Below are 20,329 nucleotides of genomic sequence, written 5' to 3'. Positions count from 1 at the left end.
CTAGGTCTTTATGTGGGGCATTCAGAGGTGCAATATTCAATGCCATAGGGGTCTCCATTGTTTAACTGTTATTTGGAGTTGTATTGAACTTGACTTTCTGGAAAAGGTAACACAGAGCAGTGAATTTCAATGGATAAGGCAATTTGCAGAGAGAACACGGGTAAATTGGGGTGAAACAGAGTTAAAATGCTGTTGAGAGAGGTTAAAAGGGCCAATGCTGGGACTGAGTGCTGCTTTTACAGTGGAATTTGTCTGCTAATGGTTTTAAGTCACAAATGCACAAGAAGCTGTGGGAGCTTGGTAAATTTTGAACAATGGGAGCCCCTATAAGTGAATTTGGGGCTTAAAGTGGAAGATGGAGGTTCTTCCTGCTTAGGAATTATTTAGCAGTTCTTATGCTTTTCCCTTTTCTCTTGTTTAATACAGTGAATTTGGAAGGACCAGGGTATGCAGAGGGAATTGATAAATACCTGGGGACTGTGTGGCTGACGGTGTTGAAGGTTGATTGAAGTCACGGTGCCGGTAGCTAGGGAGCAAACTTTGGAGTTGGCGGACAGGCGACGTAAACGACATGCAGGAAATACAGTGCGCGTTTGGTGAGAAAATGAGAAAAAACGATTTTTGCGCAATAATATGGAAAAATTGGTATTTGGCGCCTTTTTGATGGATGACGTCAGCATGAATTCATTAGTAAGGTCGGGTACGGAGGAATGACGTGTCAACTGGTGATTGGGTCGACATGGACGAGCGACGTGGCGGACAGGTCGGAAAAATGGCGGAAGGGAAGGTGACGTAACGCTGATGCGGCAATGACGTGGAGCGGAAAGGGAGAGCGGTAACAAAGGGTGGTTAGTGGTATTATCGGACCGCTTAAGATACGGGCCCGGTAATGGTCAGAGGCCGCCCGATCCAGTAACAAATGGGCACGCGTCCCAGGCCCTACGTCACCCTCTGACAGATTTCAGGCGGTAAAGGACGGACGGAGGGGGTGGTCCGAAATTGCTGTGGACCGTCGGATGGGAGGGCCCGGATCCGACAGATGACAGGCCGCGAATATGTCAGTGCGATACGGTGGGACCCGGCGGGTATTTTTTTAATATTTTCTGCTTTTTGGTGAAGCGCGCCGAAATGTAAACATTGGGAAAAACGGCTTAGAGTGGGTTTTCTTCAAAAATTCACATAATAAGCGGGGGAAAATACGACATTGCAGTTTATAAGGTGGGTAAGGGTTATTAAACCAACCAATTGTTAATTTAATCCCCAATTAGAGTAGGAACTGAATACATGAAAGCCTTTGATTCTGTAATGTTTGCCGAACTTTAAATATATGGCTATAATTCCCAAGGGGGGGGGGGGGGTATTTACATATTTTTTTGGTTTTTTCACAATAATGCTATAATAGTAGGGGAAGAGGAGCACTTAGGGAGTTAGATAATAGGGTTAGAAGTCAATGTGAATTGGGGATGTGAAAGATTGAAAGTGAGGAATGGTTTTACACCAAAAATGTGGCTTCTTTTCGGAGGAGAAGGTCAAGACTTGTCATGAATTTTTCCAAGGAGAAATACAAGGAGGACTATTTTAGGGAGGTCCTAAAGTCCTCAAGGGGATGTTAGAAAGAGAGTCTGTGAGGAGAACAGGGGAAGTTAGACATGCTTCCATATTTTGTCATCAAAATGCTGCATAGATACCTCTGCAAATGCTAATATGTGCCTTCCTGATCAAGGCCAAAACTGAATAGAATCAGGCTTCTGCAACTTCTAGCTACCTACCCAGCTTAGTACCTAGCATTTTTTGTTACTTTAGGGAGGGTGCAATTAGACTTGAAAACCCTCATATGCTCTTTTCTTTTTGTTGCCCTCCTATCTAAATCTACCCTTATATCTTCCAAGGGCCCAGATTAAGCTGATGGGCTCCTTCCTTTCTCTATCCAACTACTCATCTGTCAAGCTTGAACTGTTTGAACATGTGTTCATTCTCTAGTCTAGAAAAAGCAATTTAAAACATGGCATGGCCCAGTTTGAACTGTTGAGCCATCCATCAAGATAGCGGTGGCATTTGGGTTGGCCACTTTCCTGGTCTTTCTTTGGGGTTCATTTCAATTATTTTTTTCTGACCAATTCATTTTCTTGCCTTTTGATTATTCTTTTAAGGCATACCCTCTTTACATGTTTTAAATGTTTGCTTCTTTCACAAAAAATGGAACCTTTGTATCATCAAAGATGAACATTTTTGGCACTTCCACTGTCAATCATGAAAAATGAAACCCTATTGGTATAGGAGGCTAACACCTGCTACTCCACTTCCGGGCTCCTATAGCAAGGTCTCATCCAAGAGGTTGGGTACCTCAAGGATCCTGCCCTCCTCCATGAGACGATCACTCCACATCGCCCCACCTCCTACTTGGGGGTATGGCTGCATGTGATCCCTCTGCCCACCTAGCTTGAAGTTTCCCCCTTTTGTAGGTCTCTGCATGAGTAGATGTCTCTACTTGATTTCCTCTCAGCTTCCCTTGTTGTGGCTACTCCACAACCTCCTAACGCTGCTACACCAATTCTGGCTCCTCCACAATTATCTGAGACTTCTTTTGGTGCTGCATGATGAGAGGTAATATAATCTCCCTCTCAACCACCAAGTCTCTAACCTTTGCTTTGCTCCTCAAGGCTTCCATGCATCTTGTACCCCAAGTGCATATAGGTTCTTAGCTAGCACACACATTTATTTCCACTTTCCCGCCGTCACGAAATCTTCTAGAAAAAGAGCTGATTTTAAATCAGCGATATATCCCTCATTTGAACTCTGATTCAGCTGATTTTTTTTTGGATTTTGGGTATTTTTCTGCAAGGAATCCAAAATTTCTATTTATTTCTAAAAATTTTGTACAGAAAATTTCAGATCTGCTCTACAAACTCTCGTCCAAAAACTCAAAACTTTGAAATCTCCTCTCAGTATATTGTTCTCTCCTTGATCACCTGTGCTTTGATACCATGTGGAATTTTTCCTACAAATTAGCTAGCTTTGATACCATGTAGAACTTTTTATACAAATCATCTAACTATGATACCATGTAGAAATTTCCCACCGGTAGATAACCCTGGTAATGTAATGTACTAAAGCAAAACACTTGATCTACTTCTACAAGCAATTTAACGGAAGCTTAATCAACCATGAGCAACATCAATAAGAACACATATAACTGATAAGATGGAATCAATCACACATAAGACAGAAGAATTTACCTGGGGAAAGCACCTGCCTAAAGCCCCATCTCTGTATTATCATACAAGTAGAAATATAGTCCGAATTACACAAAGCCTTAGCTCGGAAGCTATCCAGCTCTCAGTACAATCCCTCTACTACTCATAGACAATCAAAGGCTTCTCACAAACCTTCTCCTCTACCCTCCAAGCCTCCTATTTCCTTGTGCAATTTCCTTGAGGTCCAGTGCTACCACCTGTGTGAATTGGCCTCTTCACACACTCACTAACCTCTGATCTAACTGCACAAACTTGAAGGAGATCAATCCTCATCGTGGATGAGCTTCCTTTATAGGAAAAATATTCATCCAACTGATAGTACACTATCCCTTCTCTGATCTCAATTGGGTCTCTGTCTGAACTGCCATGCAGCAGTTATCCATGAGAGAATACTCAGTTATCTGAAAATAACAGTTGTCACATGCATGCAAGCATTAACAAACTGTATCTCATTAGTTTAACAACTTGTTAAATTAATCTAACTGGACTTGACTAAGTTAAACTAAGTTAAAGTAAGTCAAATGATCCTCCCATTATAAAACTCATCCTTAATTCCTCAATCAGTGGAATAAATCAATGACACATTCCCCATATAGTGGAGAAATAATTGCATTTTCTCACAAAGACTTCAAGTTTTCTTTTCCTTAACTAATTAACTCATGGACAATTAATTAATTAATATTCCAAACTGCTGGTAAGACCAAATTCGAATTTTACTTCCTATTTTAGACCAGGGACTGTCTAAAAATAGGAATCCAACTTGAACTGCTAAAAATAGAACTTCTATTTTTAGCACTTCCATTTTTCATTCTCTGTTGCCCAATCCAGTACTGATACCCAAATTGCTATTTTTAGCAGTGTTATTTTTAGCACTTCTATTTTTAGCAATTTATTGTTGCCAATTTTCAACACTCCCTCTCAACAACAAAGGTTTCCTCTCGAACCCAATCTTGTACCTCTGGAATGTTCTGCATGCAAGACATCTACCAAGTGTGGTTGCTCTAGCAACTTTCGGAACAAAAAGACTCCCAATTGCCCACTCTGTTGGGCTAGAAACATACTTTGATGCTGAAACTCTACCTGATGCTGAAAAGTGCTCCCTCTCTGACCTCTGTGCTACTGCAACATCTACATGCATCTCGCACCATTGCACCCTTCTCTGTGCTACCCTGCATAATGCAACACACTTGTGCCTTTCACATTGCTGTAGCTTGCATGCTTTGTGTTGTCTTGGGATTCCATGCACTGTAGCTCTCTCTGCCACTCCATCCGCATCTGTCTCTACCCAATCAGTCAGTTCCTACTACTCCACATCGAGGCTCCCATAGCAAGGTTTCGTCCAAGAGGTTGGGTACCTCAAGGATCCTACCCCTCCTGCATGAGACGATCACTCCACATCGCCCCACCTCCTACTTGGAGGTATGGCTGCATGTGATCCCTCTGCCCACCTGGCTCGAAGTTTTCCCCTATTGGAGGTCTCTGCATGAGTAGATGTCTCTACTTGATCTCCTCTCAGCTTCCCCTATTGTGGCTACTCCACAACCTCCTGAAATTGCTGCACCAATCGTGGCTCCTCCACAATTGTCTGAGACTTCTTCTGGCGTTGCATGTTGAGAGGTAATACACTTTCCCTCTCAACCACCAAGTCTCTAACCTTTGCCTTGCTCCTCAAGGCTTTCCATGCATCTTGTACCTCAAGTGCATATAGGTTCTTAGCTAGCACACCAATCTATTTCCACTTTCCCGTAGCCAAGAAATTTTCTAGAAAAAGAGCTGACTTTAAATTAGCGATATCTCCCTCATCCGAACTCCGATTCAAAAGATTATTTTTTTGATTTTGGGTATTTTCCTGCATGGAATCCAAATCTTCTATTTATTTATGAAAATTTTGTACATAAAGTTTCAGATCTGCTCTGCAAACTCTCGGTCCAAAACTCAAAACTTTGAAATCTCCTCTCAGTATATTGTTCTCTCCTTGATCACCTGTGCTCTGATACCAGGTAGAATTTTGTAGAATTTTTGCTACAAATCAGCTAGTTTTGATACCATGTAGAACCTTTTATACAAATCAGCTAGCTCTGATACCATGTAGAAATTTCCAACTTGTAGATAAACCTGGTAATGCAATGTACTAAAGCAAAACACTTGATCTACTTCTACAAACAATTTAGCGGAAGCTTAATCAACCATAAGCAACATCAATAAGAACACATATAACTGATAAGAAGGAATCAATCACAGATAACACAGAAGAATTTACCTGGGGAAATAACCTATGTAAAACCCCATCTCTTTATTATCATACAAGTGGAAATATAGTTTGGATTACACAAAGCCTTAGCTCGGAAGCTATCCAGCTCTCAGTACAATCCCTCTGCTACTTATAGACAGTCAAAGGATTCTCACAAAACTTCTCCTCTACCCTCCAAGCCTCCTATTTCCTTGTGCAGTTTCCTTGAGGTCCAGTGCTACCACCTGTGTGAATTGGCCTCTTCACACACTTACTAACCTCTAATCTAACTGCACAAACTTGAAGGAGATCAATCCTCATCACGGATGAGCTTCCTTTATAGGAAAAATATTCATCCAACTGATAGTACGCTGTCCCTTCTCTGATCTCAACTGAATCTCTGTCTGAACTGCCATGCATTAGTTATCCATAAGAGAATACTCAGTTATCTGAAAATAACAATTGTCACATGCATGCAAGCATTAACAAATCGTATCTCATTAATTTAACAACTTGTTAAATTAATCTAGCTGGACTTGACTAAGTTAAACTAAGTCAACTGATCCTCCCATTATAGAACTCTTCCTTAATTCCTCAATCAATGGAGCAAATCAAGGACACATTCCCCAATTAGTGGAGAAATAATTGCATGTTCTCACAAAGACTTCAAGTTTGCTTTTCCTTAACTACTTAACTCATGAAGAATTAATTAATTAATATTCCAAACTACTAGTAAGACCAAATTCGAATTTTACTTCCTATTTTAGACCAGGGACTGTCTAAAAATAGGAATCCAACTTGAACTGCTAAAAACAAAACTTTTGTTTTTAGTATTTCCATTTTTCATTCCCTGTTGCCCAATCTAGCATTGATGCCCAAACTACTATTTTTAGCACTTCTATTTTTAGCGAGTTATTGTTGCCAATTTTCAACATATCCTGCTCGATGTAATCAACATTAATGAGAATTAACTACTACTGTTAGGCTCTGAGATTGATGTCATCGTTGTTTTACAGAGTAGTGCGTTTGATTTAAATTCAATTAGTTTCTAAGAGAAGAGCTATCTTTGCTGTACTCTTAACTGATACTGATGTTACTTGAATTTCATATCGCTGTTACTTGAATTGTTGTGGGATTTGATTTCATTAAAGGATTGAGTTTTCTTTTAATTGCAATTAGAACTTACTTGCTGCATCCATTTACTCTTGTATTTCAAAGATCTATACTGCAATTTAGGAAACATTACTCTCTGGGATTATAGCGTGCACTATTGTGTACACTCTTGAAATAAGAGGACTTACCTAGGTTGATAATTAATATGAGATAAATAGGAGTTTTAAAAGACACCTTTTAGTACCCAACAATGATCTTCTCCTCCTTATATAATTTTAGGCCTTTATTAATACCATGGACCAAAACTACTTAGGACCAATACCTTGGACCAAATACTTCAGACCAATTACCTTGGGTCAAATACCTTGGACCAAAAACTTTTTTTTTCAAGATATACACGCTTTTCCTTCTGTGAAAGTGTGTGTGTACATATACGCTCCTTTTGTTCAGTAAAAATGTATGTATACGCAACTTGGACAAGGTGAACCTGCGTATACCTCTCTTTCTTCATTGTTTGTAGTTTGATCTGTAATTCTTTGACCTGTTGCATTGTGAGCTTTCATCTGAGTGAGTTGTCATCAAGGTCAACACCTGTATCATAATTCCAACATATCAAACCTACAACACAATAGCCGAAGACATCTTCAGATTTCAAGAGGGTTGACTTTGAAGTATTTGCAATGGATATTCATCCCATAGACCAGATAGAACTACACAAATAGGCTGGAGAGATGATATACTCCACCCTTACAGGTAAAGCCATAGCTGCCCATCAACTACAAAACTCATTAAACAACATCTCGACATAGTTTCAGTTGGAGAATGCCTCTTCACAGGCCAAAGATACAAGGATTAAGTCTTTTGAAGACTCGATTATTGAGTTGGGACATGATCCCAAAGATATAAAAGCTACTGAGCAGCTGATAAAGAAGAAGAACGATGATATTGTTGTATTAAAGAAGCAATTGAAGATACCTTAGCTGCAACATCCTAAAACACTTGAAGTCTTAAAGAGCTAAACCAGACATTAAGAGTTGATGGACTTAGTCCTAAAACTTGATGATCAACTAAGAGAGATAGAGAAAGAATTCGATACCTTGATCCAATTAAAACAAATTGACATTGCCACAACTTCTACAAATGTCATCCCTACAGTATCTATTGCAGTCCCTTCCACACTGGCAACTTCACTAGCACCTACAGCTCCACTTGCCACAACATTGCCAGTTACAATAGAGTCTACATCAACAACAGGTACATTAGGAGAAAGGGCAGTAGAGTTGGTTAGGGCCATGGAGGAAATGTCTATTCAGGCTACAGAAATGAACATACTAAAGGAAATGGTGGCAAGTTTAGAAACTGACTACAAACTTGCCCAAATTATGCAAAAGGAAGAGGCACAAAAGGCCAATAGGATGAGCAAAAGAGTCAAAGCTATGGAGAAAGACTTGACATTAGAGAAACCCCTTGGGCAAGCCAAGGAACTGTTATGGGCCAATATCATTGACTCGGTCAAGGGTATTTGGCTATCTATTCAAGTTATTTTTGAGCATATAGAACTGATAAAGATAGCTACAATAGCTATTCAGAAAGCGAAGGAGGAATTGGGAGACATGCCTGATGATGCCAATAGACTTATCCACTTCCTTAACAACAAAAACAGGTATGAGCTTCATGAGCTAGATATAGAAGACAAAACTGAAACCATTTTGGAAATAAGGAAGGTCCTTTCCAAGAGAAACCTAATGCTGAACTTAGAAGAAAAGTGCCACAACATGCAGGTAGCCATTGATAGATTCATGGCTAAATTCCAGATTTTGAGGGAGAAAGGATTGCCCAGTCCATTGGTCATTAATGAAAAACTTATGACACAACTGGACTATGATAACAGACTCAGGCAGTTGGCTAAAGAACAAGCTAGCACTTCAGCTATAAAAGCACTATCAACAGGCAAAGTTTTGTATAATACATTTGAGAACTTGGTTTTTCTCCAGCATGAGATAAAACACTTGTTCATCACCAAGCCCAATTTTGTCAAATATACTAAGACTGATGAGATATATAGGCGAATGATGAATGTCAAATTACCTGAGGTAGAATGGTGGGAAAAAATGACTAATTTACAGTGAGAAATTTACAGTAAAATAGTTACTTCACAGTAGAAGTAGAGCAGCCAAGTAAATAGATGAAAATAGAATAACAAGGTTAAAGAGTATCAATGTCAAAGAGTATCAGTGTCAAAGAGTATCAGGTGAAAGGTAAAAGAGAAGAAGATTCCAGCGTAAAATACCACAAAAATAAGCCAGCATAAAGGGCTACAAATCCAACCATAAAAGCCAGCAATACCACAATAAAACGGACAACATGAAACAGTTCAATAGCTGTCTCTATCTTCCTGTGAGAAGATATTTTGTATTTCCTAGATTAAATCTCAAGTTTGTTTTGAGATATTTTGTAATAATTATGTATAAATACTTCATAATTCGAAGTATGTAGGGTGGATTCTTAGACATTTCTATAGACCTTTTTGATCAAAAGACTGTAAGCTATTGTATCACTGATTGGACCAACAAGCTAGATTAATGAATAAAGACAAGACATTTCACTGGATTCATGTGTAGAGGGAAGTGCAGACAAGCATTTTCTCTTGCATTGTTATCTTTCTTAAAAGTTTTTCCACCACCTTTGTTGTATATCTGAAATATGAATGCTATAATATGGAATGATATATTAGAATTTGCTTCATTACACTCGGTTTTAATTATTATGCATTTTAATGTTTTTGCTAATTATCTAAGTTAAGGAATTCTTGATTTCTCGTTAGTTTAGGTAGTCTCCCTCTAATCTATAGCAAAGGATTCTTAATTGCCCTTTGTTCATTATTATCCTCTGTTCCTCATTTTAATCCTGGTTTGAGAATTCTTAAGTGCTCTCTCACCCTCGTTAAGATCATTTCACCCATCTGGACCAAAGACCTGCATTTTACGCTACTAGCTTTCCCTTTGAACACTCCCTTTAGTGAGTTAATTCCAGTTTTGCTACCCTTCTTTGACTCCATAGCCCAATGGTCCAAATACATCATTCTATCCATTTGTTTTAAGGACTCCACCATCCAACCTTCAATACATATCAAAACCCCTTGAACTTTAAGAACTAGCCTAAAATCCCAGCAAACAAAGCTAAATCATATAGAAATATCCCTCTTTGAGCCATAGGTTGGATAGAGCCTATGCTTAAAAGTTGGTTTGTGGTTACCTTGGTCCTTTCCTTCTTCTGAAAACTTCTAGGGAAAAGTTCTGAGTGATAACATAGTGGCGACCATACTGGGGATTTTGAATCTTTAGTCTTAATAAATCTTTAAGAAAATCCTAAATCTTCATTTTAATCGTCTTAAAGTTATTTGTTAGAAGTTCCCTTGAAAAATGTCACAAAAACAACTAAAAAGTTTGAAATTATGGATTCCAGGAAGACTCATTTCACTAGGGCTAATCCAAACCCAAATCCTGCCCCAGTAGTTGATAATCCCAACCCGATTTCAAGAAAATCCAAAAAAGAAGAAAGTTTAGTTATCCAAATACCATTAGTTAAATCTAATTCATGCCTTGATGAGTGGTTATTTTTAGAAGAACTTCCCTTTGATGTGCCATTTGAACAGTCATTATTTAGAACTAAATCCAAAAATTCACTCAGTGAAACTGTTCTAGATGTTGACATTATCGCAGACCTTGAAGTTCAATAGGCCAAAAAATCCATTGATGAATACATTTTGAAATATCCACAATCATCTGTTAATACTTCCACAACCCCTGAGCTTTCTGAACAATTCTCCATTACTTTGAGTTCACCATTTTTCCCTTCAACTTCATCAATAATACCTTTTGAAGTCCATTCTTCACCACCATTTGTACCTACTCTTCCTCACCAACCTATCATCTCCCATTCATCACCTACTAGTCCTAGTTCTTCTTCCACTCTTCATCCACATCTTAACCCCTCCTAGCCTACAACCATGGCAAATAGATATGCTCTTCTTGTTTTACTTGCCCAACATGGTGCTATGCCAGAAGACTACTAAAGTAAAATTGTTCAACAAGATAACAGATTACTTTGAGATGCATGAGATTGACACAGATAATGTTCAAATGCGACTCTTCGCCCAGACTCTAACTGGTGATGTTAGGAAATGGTTTAGAATATTGCATGTTAATAGTATTGATAGTTTAGAAGCATTCCATCAACAATTTTTGAACAGATGGGAAAAGAAAAAGAACCCCCTACAAATCCTTTAAGAATATGAAAATATTAGAAGGGGACTTGTTATCACTCCAGGAAACTCTCCTAGGTTGTAGCTCAGAGATGCCTGGTAACATATAATCTTCAATATTGTTCTTAGAACTATTGGAATGGATGATGGTTTTGATCAAGTCAGACAACCATTTCAGCTCTATTCTCACTCAAGACATGCATGAACACTCTCACCAATATAAGGCTTTAGACCACTAATGCTCAATAATTTGTAGATTCAATGGATAGATGGAGAATACTGACTGTACCAGTAGATTGCATACATAAACATAAATGAATGGCTAGCTACAGGCAGCAAAAGAGAATACTGACTGTACCGACAGATGCATATATGACAACATATGAATGGCTAACTACAGGCAGTAGAGAAGCTTGCAAATCTAATTTATCAATGCAGAGATAAGATAATAGTTATCTAGCCTTAGACACAAAAGAAAACATGAAAAAATTGTTCAAGTGAAAGCATAGAACAACAAAGATAATGGACATTTAACATATAATAGCAAAAGAAGCTTATATTTCTAGAATGAAGATGAGAAGCTTGAAGGAACAGAGGAGGAACAATCTCCAGAAGTTGAACCCTGTATTACATCTTACTTTCAGATATTTATAGTTTTTTACAATGCTATCAAGCCTTCTGAGGCTCGAGAGGTCTCAATCTATCTGATCTGTCTTGTTAACAACTTTGATGCCCTCCAGGCAAGCATGGGCTTAGACGTTTCTTCTTCTGACATAAGAATAATTGCATTCAGATATTTTGGGTAGCTTGCTGCGCTATCTGGGAGCTCTCTCATGCCAGAGATGCCCCACAATGTTTGTTGCTGTGGCTGTGTCGTGCTGTGTTGCTCTGTGGCCCCTTTTATTCCCTTTCCAATCTCTATTTTTTGGTAGCCTGCCTCCCAAACTCTGCCATGTAGTGCAATGGGTCCTCGGCCTCTGTAATCGCTTTAAAGGTTTCCTTTGACTATTTCCTATATTTACACAGAAAACGCAGCAATCAATGATAAATCCCGCCCTCTCTGTGTATTTTAGACTTCAAAAGTCCTAAATAGTAGTTTATTAATCTCTCAGGTCCGCCCTTGTTGCCATCGCAAGTCGCAAAAAGCCTGCTCCTCTCTATTTTCCTGGTATTATGAAATACACAAAAAACACTAAAAAATGCATGAAAAATTTCTATTTCGAAACCCATCGGGTCTGTCCATGTCACCATCGCAAGTCGCACTCGGCCTGTCCTATAGTTCCCTTTGTATTTCATTTAAACAACAAAAACACAAAAATACATTGAAAAATGGGCTTTGGTGGATTTTAAATAATATATATTTTACTTCCGAGACCCTTTCGGGTCCGGGCTTCATCGCAATCACACTACCCCAAGGCTCCCTTTGTATTTTCGTTATATAATGAAAATACATGAAATACGTTAAAAATGGCCAATCTGTAGACTTCAAATATTATAAAACATCATATATAATACCGTCGGGTCCGGCTATCAGGTTGCCCATATGTATATGCAAAGGCCCTGCCCCATGGTTTCTGCTGATAGTGATCTGGCGATGTAACGTGGGCCATCGATCTGCGCGCGTGATCGACGGTCCATGTTTAATTGCTAATCGCAGTCACAACTTCCATATTGTCTGCATCGGTACCACCAATTTGCGTCCTCTAATTGTGACCCGCCGATCCGATCATCGACGATCGCTAATCGGCGGTGTCCAGCACCGATTTCCACTGCCTGCGATAGTTTATTTGCGATTTTCTACTTAGATCTGGGTCGTTGATCAACTAGATCTAACGAATGATGTACATTCTTGAGTTTTAAGCCTTCAATACATGGTTTTTCATGATTTTGAAGTGTTTTAGCCTCCCGATAGTGCATTTCTATCCTTCCAAGGGCTCTTGGCATGCTATGGTTTTGACTTTGAATGATCCTTAAGAGGATTTTGAAGACTTTTGGGGCATACTTGGATCCATTTGCATGATTTTAAGCAAACTTTGGAGACTTTGGGAGTGTTTTGGATCCATTTTTGGGCCAAATGCCAAAAAAGTCCTTCTGGGGATGAAAGCCTCCCTGTGAGGTTTCAAGAACTACAGAACAATGCCTTTCCTGTAAAAAATAAGATCAAATCTTCCTCCTATTGTTGCATTGGGCATGGAGTTTATTTAGCATGAAATTAAAACTTGAAAACAACATATTTACAATACCAACGCTTGAAAGCTTTAACTGAAATAAAGTTCAAAGAATAGCCCATTGAATGGGCCATCAAAAACATCTCCTCCTTCCTTTAATGCATTCCTTTCGAGAAAATACTCACCAAACTGAAAATTGACCCTTTTTACCTTTCTATGAAAGGTTTCTTTCTCTTGATCAATGTGCATATCAGCCAATTCATCAAAGACTTGCAAAAGCCTATTGATTTGATCCTCTACTTCAAAAAATTTCCAGCATTTGGTATTATCAGGCAGAGATGGTCTATATTTAACTTCATCTCTGTATGCTTTCAACCTTGGATGTTTTGCCTGGAAGGTTTTGTAGACCTGCTGAATGATAAGGTCTGCTTCATACTCAGCTGTGTCATTTTTGACCTGAAAATTTAATATAAAAGATGAATCAATGCATTCTTGTGTGGGGGACACAAGGACTTCACCTGTTCCTGCAGCTTCCTTAGAGAAAGCCCCATCAAAGAACATGTCCCAAATCTGTGGGCCTTCTTCCTCTGCGATTTGGCAAATTGGTTTTTTAAGCTGCGTAGAGGCCAACTCATAAGGCTTGGTAATGTCAAGATTGAGCTTATCCATGATAGCCTTGGGCATTGGATTATGGCTCATTCCAGCGTGTAGAAGGCAATTATGAAGGACTTTATCATGAATAGTCAGAGAGACATAGAATGATGGGGATCTGTCTTCACAATTTTCAATCATTGGGCTGAGAATAATAGCTGGTTGGTCATCTTGCAGATTTACATAGTCAGAGGAAGCTTGGATGGAATTAGACTGAAGAGCCTCAAGGATAGATTTCCTGAAGGACTCATTCTTCACTGGTTGAATCAGAGGCATAGGTATTCTTGGCTTCTGAATTTCTGATTGAAAACTGAAAGAAGAAGGGTACTTGTCAAGGCCTCTTACCTCTATGGCTGGAGCTTTGAGGATGATAGGATCAACTGTTGGTTCCTTCTACTTATTAGCTTCCTGTTCTGCGGAGACAACAACTTTATGAATAGGAGTTTCCTTGGCATTATTCATTTTTGACCTCAGATTATATTTGTGTTGATCTTCAGTTTGTAGAACAACTTCACCATCCCATTCTTGGCTAATCTGGTCATTGAATAATGACTTCTCATTGGCAGGTTTGGTTAAAAAAGTGGTGCTGCCTTTGTCTTCCATAAAGTGGATGTCATCATCTTCTTCAAACTGCTCTTATTCCATGACTGCATTTTGAAAAGGGGTCTTCACCCTTTGGTCTTCATTGGCATCTTTGTTTCCTTGCAAAATCTAAAACTGTTCATTTGCTCTTCTATATGGATTTGGATTTGGAGGAGCAAAGGTATTAGGAACCCTTCCTTTCCCAGAATGCTGCTTAACCTTTAATTTGGGAACTTCAGAGGCTAATGACTTTATCATCTTGGCCAATTTATCAATCTTGGGATCTGAAGATGATGAAGGATCATCCCGCTATCTCCTTCTATCGGCATTACCTTTGAGATTTTCTGCAGCCATGATGTTTGATTCTACTTCCAGGGCTGCATCTTGTATATCAGCCAAAGAAGCACATCGTCTCTCCCTCAACAGTAAACAGAAGTCAGAATCAAAGTCACTGGCATAGATGAGTCTAGGAGAGGTAGTGGTGGGTTTCACTTCAGCTAGTATCTTCTGTACATGCTATTAAATCTCTTATTAAAATCAGACAATAGCTCACCATTTTCCCTTTGTAAGTTCCTAAACTCAGTGTGGTAGTAAAGGGGATCCTTCTTATCCCCCCAATTCTTTTATGAATGCATCATCTAAGGCCTCAATATCTACTATAGATGATGGGGTCAGTTCCCTGAACCATTTTCTAGCCTCTCCATCTAGGCTTTGGACAAAGACTCTCATCCACACATCATCTTCACTAATGTCCAAGTTATCAGTATAGCTATAGAATGACTTAAGATGTTCTTCATCTGAAACACCTTCAGTTCCAATGAACTTAGGTGTATACTTATGATATTCTCTAGTAGGCATAGCATTCAAAGGAGTGGGTAGTATTAGAGGGCCATACCTAGCAGCTATGATTCTTTCCATTTTAGTAGATGCTTGTGGACTTGCCATAGCTGTGGTGGATAAAAGAGTACTGGCAGTCTAAATGATAAAGGGTTGAGGAGTGACTGATAAGACTAAAGGAGTATGATGGATAGGAGGTGAGGTTTCCTTTGGGCATACAATAAAAGGAAAACCTAAAGAATAAGGAGCTTTATGAGTCTCTAAGAGTTTTTATTCGCTGCTAGTATTAGAAGCTATACTCTCAACATGCATTTGTTCTATTATAGGTCTTCCTTGAAGAGATATAGGAGATTGTTTAGGTTTACCTAAACCTTATACTCCTTTTTGCAATACCTTTCTTTCTTTGATGATCTTTTTAGGGTCAGGTACTGGGTCAGCTTGTGACTTCTGAGGATTTCTCTGAGTATGCCTCACAAACTGAGCCAAAACTATGATGTGGAGTCTCTAAGAGGTTCGGCCTCCAGTAGAGTCGCTAGATAGATTATTACAACTAGAAAAGTGCCCAGACTTTGTCTATCGTGAAAGTTGGATATATGTCATTTCCCACGGAAACTGAGCTTTGGTTTCCTCTCCCCTACAATGTCACCAATTATGTTATCACTCCAGGAAACTCTCCTAGGTCGCAGCTTGGAGATGCCTGGTAACATATAATCTTCAATATTATTCTCAGATCTATTGGAATGGATGATTGTTTGGATCAAGTCAGATAACCATTTCAGCTCTATTCTCACTCAAGACATGCATGAACACTCTCACCAATACAAGGCTTTAGACCACTAATGCTCAATAATTTATAGATTCAATGGATAGATGGACAATACCGGCTGTACCGGCAGATTGCATACATAAACATAAATGAATGGCTAGCTATAGGCAGCAAAAAAGAATACTGACTGTACCGACAGATGCACATAAGACCACATATGAATGGCTAGCTACAGGCATCAGAGAAGCTTGCAAATATAATTTAACAAAGCAAAGATAAGATGATAGTTATCTGGCCTTAGACACAAAAGAAAACATGAACAAACTATTCAAGTGCAAGCATAGAACAACAAAGAGAATGGACATTGAACATATAATAGCAAAAGAAGCTTATATTGCTAGAATGAAGATGAGAAGCTTGAAGGAACAGAGGAGGAACAATCTCCAAAAGTTGAACCCCATATTACATCTTACTTTCAGATATTTATAGTTTTTTACAATGCTCTCAAGTCTTCTGAGGCTCGAGAAGTCTCAATCTATCTAATTTGTCTTGTTAACAACTTTGATGCCCTCTAGGCAAGTATGGGCTTGGAGGTTTCTTCTTTTGACAGAAGAATAACCACATTCAGATATTTTGGGTAGCTTACTGTGCTGTCTGGGAGCTCTCTCGTGACAGAAATGTCCCACAATGTTTGTTGCTGTGGCCGTGTCATGCTGTGTTACTATGTGGCCCCTTTTATTCCCTTTCCAGTCTCTGTTTTCTGGCAGCCTGCCTCCCAAACTCTGCGATGTCGTGGAATGGCTCTTCGGCCTCTGTAATCTCTTTAAAGGTTTCCTTTGACTGTTTCCTATATTTACACAGAAAAATCTGCAATCACTGATAAATCGCCCCTTCTCTATGTATTTTGGACTTCAAAATTCCTAAAAAATAGTTTATTAATCTCTCGGGTCTGCCCTTGTTGTCATCGCAAGTCACAAAAAGCCTACTCCTGTGTATTTTCCTTGTATTATGAAATACGTGAAAAACACTAAAAAATGCATGGAAAATGCTTTGGTGGACTTGAAAATATATGCATTTCTATTTCGAAACCCATTGAGTCCGTCCATGTCGCCATCGCAAGTCGCACTCGGCCTGTCCTATGGTTCCCTTTGTATTTCGTTTAAACAATGAAAACACAAAAATACATTGAAAAATGGGCTTTGGCGGATTTTAAATAATATATATTTTACTTCCCAGACCCTTTTGGGTCTGGGCTTCATCACAATCGCACTGCCCCAAGGCTCCCTTTGTATTTTCATTATATAACGAAAATAAACGAAATACATTAAAAATGGACAATCCGCGGAATTCAAATATTATAAAACATCATATATAATGCCGTCGGGTCCGGCTATCGGGTCGCCCATATGTATATGCAAAGGACCTGCCCCATGGTTTCCGCCGATAGTGATTCGGTGATGTAACGTGGGTCGTCGATCTGTGCGTGCAATCAATGGTCCACGTTTAATCGCCGATCGCAATCGCAACTTATATATTGTCTGTGTCAGTAACGCCGATTTGCCTCCGCCGATTGCAACCCGCTAATTTGATCATCGACGATTGCTGATCGACGGTGTCCAGCATTGATTTCCACTACCTGCGATTGCTGATTTGTGATTTGCCGCTTAGATCCAGGCCTTTGATTGACCAGATATAACAGATGCTATGCATTCTTGAGTTTTAAAACTCCGATACATGATTTTTCATGATTTTGAAGTGTTTTAGCTTCCCGATAGCACATTTATGTCCTTCCAAGGGCTCTTGGCACGCTATGGTTTTGACTTTGAATGATCCTTAAGAGGATTTTGAAGACTTTTGGGGCATACTTAGATCCCTTTGCATGATTTTAAGCAAACTTTGGAGACTTTGGGAGTGTTTTGGATCCATTTTTGGGCCAAACGCCAACAAATCTAACATTGGCTCCTTCTGGGGATGAAAGCCTCCATGTGAGGTTTCAAGAACTACAGAACAATGCTTTTCCTATAAAAAAAAGATCAAATCTTCCTCCTAGTGTTGCATTGGGCATGGAGTCTATTTAGCATGAAATAAAAGCTTGAAAACAACATATTTACAATACCAAGGCTTGAAAGCCGTAACTGAAATAAAGTTCAAAGAATAGCCCATTGAATGGGCCATCAAAAACATCTCCTCCTTCCTTTAATGCATTCCTTTTGAGAAAACAATCACCAAATTGAAAATTGACCCTTTTTACCTTTCTATGAAAGGTTTATTTCCCTCGGTCAATGTGCATATCAGCTAATTCATCAAAGACTTGCAAAATCCTATTGATTTGATCCTCTACTTGAAAAAATTTCCGGCATTTGGTATTATCAGGCAGAGATGGTCTATATTTCACTTCATCTCTGTATTCCTTCAACCTTGGATGTTTTTATTGGAAGGTTTTGTAGACTTGCTGAATGATAAGGCCTGCTTCATACTCTGTTGTGTCATTTGTGACCTGAAAAGTTAATATAAAAGATGAATCAATGCATTCTTGTGTGGGGGACATAAGGACTTCACCTGTTCCTGCAACTTCCTTAGAGCAAGCCCCATCAAAGAACATGTCCCAAATCTTTGGGCCTTCTTCCTCTGTGATCTGGCAAATTTATTTTTTAAGCTGCGTAGAGGTCAACTAATAAGGCTTGGTAATGTCAAGACTGAGCTTATCCATGATAGCCTTGGGGATTGGATTATGGCTCGTTCCAGTGTGTAGAAGGCAATTATGAAGGATTTTATCATGAAGAGTCAGAGAGACATAGCATGATGTGGATCTATCTTCACAATTTTCAATCAGTGGGCTGAGAATAACAACTGGTTGGTCATCTTGCAGATTTACATAGTCAGAGGAAGCTTGGATGGCATTAGGCTTAAGAGCCTCAAGGATAGATTTCTTGAAGGACTCATTCTTCACTAGTTCAATCAGAGGCATATGTATTCTTGGCTTCTGAATTTCTGATTGAAAATTGAAAGAAGAAGGGGACTTGTCAAGGCCTCTTACCTATATGGTTGGAGCTTTGAGGATGATAGGATCAACTGCTGGTTCCTTCTACTTATTAGCTTGTTGTTCTGTAGGGACAACAACTTTATGAATAGGAGTCTCCTTGCCATTATTCATTTTTGACCTCAGATTATATTTGTGCTGATCTTCAGTTCGTAGAACAACTTCACCATCCCATTCTTGGCTAATCTGGTCATTGAATAGTGACTTCTCATAGGTAGCTTTGGTTAAAAAAGTGGCACTGCCTTTATCTTCCATACAATGGATCTCATTGTCTTCTTCAAACTGCTCTTCTTCCATGACTGCATTTTGAAAAGGGGTCTTCACCCTTTGGTCTTCATTGTTTCTTTGCAAAATCTGCAACTGTTCATTTTCTCTTCTATATGGATTTGGATTTGGAGGAGCAAAGGTATTAGGAACCCTTACTTTCCTAGAATGCTGCTCAACCTTTAATTTGGAAACATCAGAGGCTAATGATTCTATCATCTTGGCCATTTTATCAATCTTGGGATCTGAAGATGATGAAGGCTCGCCTTTCTATCTCCTTCTATTAGCATTACCTTTGAGCTTTTCTACAGCCATGATGTTTGATTCTACTTCCAGGGCTGCATCTTGCATATCAGCCAAAGAAGCACATCGCCTCTCCCTCAACAGTAGATAGAAGTTAGAATCAAAGGCGCCGACATAGATGAGTCTAGCAGAGGTAGTGGTGGGTTTCACTTCAGCTGGTATCTTGCTGTACATGCTGTTAAATCTCTTATTAAAATCAAACAGCAGCTCACCATTTTCCCTCTGTAAGTTCCTAAACTCAGTGTGGTAGTAAAGGAGATCCTTCTTATCCCCCCAATGCCTTAGGAATGCATCATCTAAGGCCTCAATATCTATTATAGATGTTGGGGTCAGTTCCCTGAACCATTTTCTAGCCTATCCATCTAGGCTTTGGACAAAGACTCTTATCAAGACATCATCTTCACTAATGTCTAGGTTATCAGTATAGCTATAGAATGACTCAAGATGTTCTTCAGCTGAAACACCTTCAGTTCCAGTGAAATTAGGCATAGCATTTAAAGGAGTGGGTAGTATTAGAGGTCCACCTAGCAGCTATGATTCTTTCCATTTTGGTAGGTGCTTGTGGACCTGCCATAGCTGTGGTCGCTAAAAGAATACTGGCAGTCTGAATGATAGAGGGCTGAGGAGTGACTGATAAGACTAAAGGAGTATGATGGATAGGAGGTGATGTTTCCTTTAGGAATACAACAAAAGGAAAACCTAAAGAATAAGGAGCTTTGAGAATCTCTAAGAGTTTTTCTTTGTTGCGAGTATTAGGAGCTATACTCTCAACATGTATTTGTTCTATTATAGGCCTTCCTTGAAGAGATATAGGAGATTGTTTAGGTTTACCTAAACCTGATGCTCCTTTCTGCAAT

The sequence above is a fragment of the Pinus tabuliformis genome, chromosome 4_2 (assembly GCF_031772625.1).
Source record: "Pinus tabuliformis cultivar Carrire ecotype Pingquan chromosome 4_2, CPIR1, whole genome shotgun sequence".
In the NCBI taxonomy this organism is placed as follows: domain Eukaryota; kingdom Viridiplantae; phylum Streptophyta; class Pinopsida; order Pinales; family Pinaceae; genus Pinus; species Pinus tabuliformis.
Note: the sequence above shows the minus strand (reverse complement) of the source record.